Below are 6,345 nucleotides of genomic sequence, written 5' to 3'. Positions count from 1 at the left end.
TTAAAGCAACTGGTATGTTTAATAAACTTCTTAAAAAAACTGTGCTTTGCCTCAAATCTTAAAGTCCAAAGTCCCACAAGAGGTCCAAACAACCTAATCAATTTGGGGTAATGTTCCAAGTAGTGGTGTTTAGGCAGCAGTCTATTTTCAGGAAATAGCTCCTGATATCTTTGTCTATGCTCTGAGATTTAGCAATCAAGGTAAGCAATGGACTCATCATTGTGGACTGGCGCAGCAACAAGCTCCATAATCTCTTTTAAATCCATCAGAACCAGCCATGCTGGCTCGCCCTCAGGAATCTTAATCCCTATTAGAAACGGGAGCAATCTTAACAGGCACCAGTTTTCATGTGCATTACCACCTATGGATTTCCTGCTTGAAAGATTTTGTGGCACAATATGAGGCTTATTAGTTTTATCAGTCCACTTATAGGGGAAGTTCAGAATGGCATTATTTATGTCCGCCAAAGTAATATACTTCTTGGATATCAATAATTTGAGACACAGTGCAAGTTCAACAGGTACAACGCCCTCAAAGATATCATGAGCAATGTCAGGAGGGTACCCAGTGAGGACATGGAAATGAGAAAGAGCTTTAGTCAAAGGACAAGCTTGTTTTACTCCAAAACTGCTAGTGCCACTCTCTTCAGCTGACCTTACATGAGCCTCATGTTGCTCTTTACTTCTGAGGCTGAATTTTCCTGCTCCCACTTCTTGTGATGGGAAGTCTGCGTTACTTGCAATGCAAAAACGGCAACAATAATGAGCTGTGAAACATTCAATGAAGCCTGCAAGTGAGTGAGCTCCCAAATTGTCTGCTGCAACAGTTTGAACTGTACCTTTCAGAGTTGTTCCCAACTCCGAAACAAATATGCCTTCTTCTTCCAAAGCCCTGAGAACTTTTAGCAGTGGCTCTAAAACTTCCAAGCGATGTTTCTTTAGATCATCTGTTTTGCATAAAATGGCTAAGTAAATGGAGAACAAAGAGGAATTGGATTCTGGGGGTAGGTTACTGAGCACCCAGTATACACCACAAAGTTTGTGTTTCTTACGGGAGGTGCCCAGAGGATTACAGACTTCAAAGTCATCCGCATACAATCCAATAGATATTCTTAACTCGTCACCTGAGAAGAAATAATTTTTCTTAAAATGTTGGCCATCCCTGAAAGACCTATACAGATTCTGATGTTCTGCCTCTGCTTGTGGTCTGTGATTACCAACTACAAGGTCCAAAAAATCTTTCCTATTCAAGAGCACTTGCAGGGATTCCAGAATGGGAACATACTGAAAGGTTTTCTTTTTTCTAATATCCAGAAAATATTCAATTGGCTCAACAACTTTGAAGTTAGCCTTATAGTATTGCTTACGTTGATATGCAGAACACAGAGTGTCACCTTTCTGTATAGCTTTAGTTATAGGGTTAACTGTGCACAAAGTACTGGCTATTTCCTTTATGATAGATCGGTCAACTTGGAGATTGTGCTTCTGAAAAATTTGACCCAAAACATTATCAGTAATGGGAATATACAGAGAGCTAGTTATGCGGTGAAGCTCTTGTAAGAATTCATTGATTGTTTTACTTGGTACATGAGAAAAATGTTCAAGTTTCAACAAAGCTGCAGCAAAGGATTGCTCTATTACTTGTGGAAGGTCCTCTGTGGCATCAATATTACTATCTGGTTGTACATCAGAGCATGCCTCACCTACTACATCATCATCATCATCATCATCATCATTTTCTACAGCTTCTTGGTCAACTGTTGCGGTAGTTGTCAGAATATCTGGTTTAAAATCTAATAAAGAATAAGAATGTTGTGTTCTGCTCCTGTGAGATTTCAACGTGCCACAGATATTTGTTTGATAGTCGCAACCCAAAAACATGCAAGTCACTACTTCCTCTTTCTTCAGGTGTGCATTAATGTGAGCCCAATAATCTCTTTCAGAGGCAAGATCTTTACATGGGCATAGATGGCAGCTAAATGTACAACCAGCTGAACGATTGTGACTGGTAACGGTCACGTGACATCTGTTTAAATGAATTTGAAGAGCATTCCAAGTTCTAAAAGTACAAGGGCAGCTTGTATATATACACATAAAACGACTATTTGTCCCATGAATTGTATGTTTCTCTCTGTAATGTTTTAAAAGTTGGGACCTACTAGATACTGCTACAGCACAAACCTTTCACTGCCACATTCACAGCAACAGTCACTGAAAAAGAAGAGAATGTTGCAATTAGTGATCATCAATAAATCCAATGGATGTTGTTGCCGTCTGGCAGAAACCTTGCATCTCCACATTTAATCTTTGATTATTTTAATACATGAATGCCCCATTTTATACTTCATCAAGGCAGTGTCACAAGTAGGGAAACTCACAGCTTGATGCATCAGGTCGTGAGATTGGCGGTTACAGCAACAAACAAAATGTGAATATATTTAGAAAATCTTCACCTATAATAAAATGCAAAATAGGGTTGCCAGATTGAGTAGTTAGGTGCGTATCTCGATTATATGAATATTTAACCAATGAAAGTATTAACAATAACTTGTGACTGAACAACTACGTTCATCCAATGTTGTGGACATGCAAGGTTTCTGGCCAACAGCGATGATATTAAGCAGATCATTTGATAGCAGATAACTTGATAGTTAAGGTCGAGGGGAAGTGAATGAAGTCATATACTTACCACAAGGAAATGAGCCTACAGTACAATGAGCCTAGTCGACAGCGTGCCGGAGCGTGACTTGGACGCAGGGCGAGACTCAACCCGCTACACGGTCCGTTTGTCTGCAACACATCAATATACAACAGGTTACAAACATACAAATGTACCTCTGTAGTTTTAGCAAAGTGTTAAAGTATTCATTCAAACATTTCTACAACATTACCTGCATAAGCAGTCATTTTTTAAGGTTAACGGGATAGTATTTACCAGTGGAGCAATATCCCAATAGCCCAAATTAAATAAAAACTTTACTTTTCAGGATTCCAATTCAAAAAATAGCAACAATAGCAGATCTACAAGCTCAAAACGCATCGCAGTGCGACACATTTCAAGCTTGTAGATCTGCTATTTTTGCTACTTTTGTGTGAAATTACACATTTAATTTTTTGTGTTTGTTTAACAAACACCGTTGTTAAAAGTTACATATTTAACCAAATGGACAAAATAGAAGTTACTAAATACATAAAAACACTACTGACTACACCAGTTGGAATTGAACAAACAACCATTTAAGGCTTTAACTTTAAAAAGGAGGTTTGTTTTACAGAGCTTTAAAACTGGGTTGGGGAGCTGAGTGAAGACACCATGATTTGCAGAAGTTGATATTTTATTCACTTTAAATTAAAACAGCAAGTAACAATTTAGGCCACATTAATACTAGTTCATATTAATTATGGTCTCCCTCAAGTTACCATTTCCATGTTTTACTCAATAAACAAAGACATTAATACACAGCACACAAAGCACCCAGCACTACAAAGACGGTTTACTGAAATCTCAAGATATGGCATATAAAAGGAGGGAGGACCAACATTTTAATAAATCATTGCTAAATTCCAGTTTTATTTTGAAATCTGAGGCTGGATTGAAGCAACACTTTGGCTAAACAATGTGTTTCTACTACGAGCATAATGTGGACCAAATGTGCCTTTTCACCCTCTGTTGCATAAATAAGTTGCTGAGACTGCACTGCAAGTGCACAACTATTAATAGTCTAGCTAGCGCGAAAAACACACACAACCACACACACACGACGCTCGTCTGTCACAAGCGTCATGGCACTACTTGTTCCTGGTTTGGGAAATTTCTCCATTACAACTAGGGATTGACCGATATGGCTTTTTCTAGGCCGATACCGATACCGATTATTGGTAATCAAGCAGACCGATAACCGATATTTGGAACCGATATACATTTGCAGTAAAATCAGAAAATCTTGATGTCAAAATCTAGAATAACACAAACTCCAACACAACTTCTTTGAAATGCATTTAAGCATATATTATGTTTAATGAACTTTTAAACATCTTAAAACTGGTTTCCTCTCTGTGCCCTTTTCTTTAGTGCAGCCATCTGCAATGAGTTAGAGAGAGACAAGAAGTGGGGCTGCAGGCGTAACTAACAATAATGCTTAATTTATTATATCAAAACAATGCCAGTCTATCTAGCATAAAATCCCAATAAGCTGCTAGCAACTGCAAAACACTAGTGCTAGCTAATGTTTTGCAAAATATTAAAAGTGAGGCTATTACAGTAGACCTAACGTTAGTCTAGTAGCCTCACTTCTAATATTTTGCTAAACATTTGCTAGATACATGTTGGCTAGCTAATGAGCTTCACATATCAACCTGAAAAACTGCGAGGCTCCACTCGCAGCCCCCCTCCCCTCCGCACCACAGTTAACACACAGTAACAGCCGGTTACTCCGCTGCGAGACGCTGCACGCACACCCAACTCTGACTGACTTCCCGCGTCCCTGTGTAACTGGGAAACTGATAGAATTGGATCATAAGATCGTGGTGTTTTTGCAACTTCAGCATAGGGGATTGGGATGTTTATTGAACTTCTGCTTTCAACTGATTTACCTTCGAAACACATGTATGGCTCTTCCGCTCAGCGCTGCTGCTTGCCTCTGTCTGTGTTCTTTGCACCTGCCTGTGTAATCTGAGAAGGTCCCGCCTCTCTGGCTGGTTCCCGCCCGGAACATCTTCAGTGTTGATTGACACTTCAGTAATAGCCTATGAGATAGCGCTGTGGGCGGGACATTGCTCGTGTACAGAGGGTGGTGACTGCAGCCAGAGAAACGGCCGCATCAGAACCAAAGTTTTATCTATAAAAAAAAAGGCCGATACCGATAATCGGTCAAATGCGGAATATCGGCCACGATAATCGGCCATGCCGATAATCGGTCTTCGACCCCTAATTACAACCCGTACATCTACATAAACGTTCAGATTTCAAATATAAAGTGCTGACCCCACGGACACGGATGTAACAAATTAAAACGCCTTTGTCTAAGTACCAGTTTCTTCCGTATTGTTCGATAAAAAACGTTTTAATCCGACCGGTGGCCATTTTCTCAATTTCCATCATATGCTTTCAATTACGTGACCCTATCGGTTGGGAGGTGTATTGCAGTCTCTGACACATTATAACTCTGAGAAAATGGCCGCCGATCAGATTAAAATGCTTTTAATTGAACAATATGGATGATACGGGTACTTAGACCTGCCCGTTTCAACTTGTTATATCGATGCACACCTGGCGACATGTTGGGAAGCAACACCGTTGTGTGATGGACAGAATCAAGGTTTTTACTTATAATATGACCAGGCTAGCAACGCTGTTAACATTCCCTAACAAGTTCGTCTTTTGAACGATAAAAAAAACACATTAGGCCTACTGATATGAAAATTAAACCTTATAACGTTTTGATGGATGGATTGAGGATTTATATTCTTACCGTGTGTCTGAGAGAATGCTTCCATCAACAAGTAACACTGGTAGAACAGGGAGAGGAGAACTTCCGTCCGCACTTAATAGCGCCCCCTCTGATCTTCCGGTGCAATTGAAACGCTTCAGGGCAATGTGATTGAATCACTTTCAGAGGATGATGTTAAGCTTAATGTTATCTCAACACAATATAATCACGTTTTTTGGTCAGACATGAATTGTTTATGTTGAGCACATATAATCAGTTAAATTATATCCAAGAGGCCAACTTCTCAGTTTTTATATGGACCAAGCAAAGGTCAATTGGATTTAGTAAAGAATAACTTTGGTTGAACAAATGGTCATTGAGATTTACTTAAAGAGTAATATTATTTTTATTTGGCCGACGGTATTTGGTAATTTCAACCAGACGGCAATCCCCTGGTCTGAAAAGCTAAGCCAATGAGGAAGAGCCTTACACTTGTATTCCTTGTAATATCCAGTCCTTTTGTTCAGAAGTCGATGAGAAAACTTGATCAATTACTAGGTCAAGTCGTTGTTGACATGAGTTCACCGGGATTTGGCAGTTTTTTATTCCCTTAAAAGCACATTTATCATAGGTTCATTAATCCGCCCGTTATCTGCTTCTAATTATTTTACAGTTTTAGTTTTTACCCCACATGTCACTTCCAGTTAAAAAAACACAATATAGCAACGACCAGCACGGCAAACCCGAGACTTCAAAACCATTGTCCACAAAAATAAATGGGCAAGTCATAGATTCTGGAGTCCATGTTGAACCTCGGAGAAAGAAGAGCCGCTGTTAGTGCTCATAGTGGCTATGTTTGCTTCTTATATATAGTCTTTGATTTAGACCGGCAAAGCCCTTGGGTATTTAGCCCGAAA

The 6,345-nt window shown here is 39.4% G+C and overlaps 1 long non-coding RNA gene across 1 annotated transcript; it reads right to left on the bottom strand.

The window, feature by feature from the left end:
- Positions 1-2,158: 2,158 nt before the first annotated feature.
- On the bottom strand, positions 2,159-5,598 carry LOC104948305 (uncharacterized). The gene is made up of 3 exons (XR_798663.1): positions 5,471-5,598; positions 2,689-2,789; positions 2,159-2,210 (listed from the first exon to the last, which is right to left on the bottom strand). It is a non-coding gene; the product is annotated as an uncharacterized lncRNA (long non-coding RNA).
- Positions 5,599-6,345: the final 747 nt, after the last annotated feature.

This window comes from Notothenia coriiceps, unplaced genomic scaffold (assembly GCF_000735185.1).
Source record: "Notothenia coriiceps isolate Sejong01 unplaced genomic scaffold, NC01 NC01_scaffold00014070, whole genome shotgun sequence".
NCBI lineage: Eukaryota > Metazoa > Chordata > Actinopteri > Perciformes > Nototheniidae > Notothenia > Notothenia coriiceps.
Note: the sequence above shows the minus strand (reverse complement) of the source record. Positions and strands in the feature narration are given on the sequence as shown.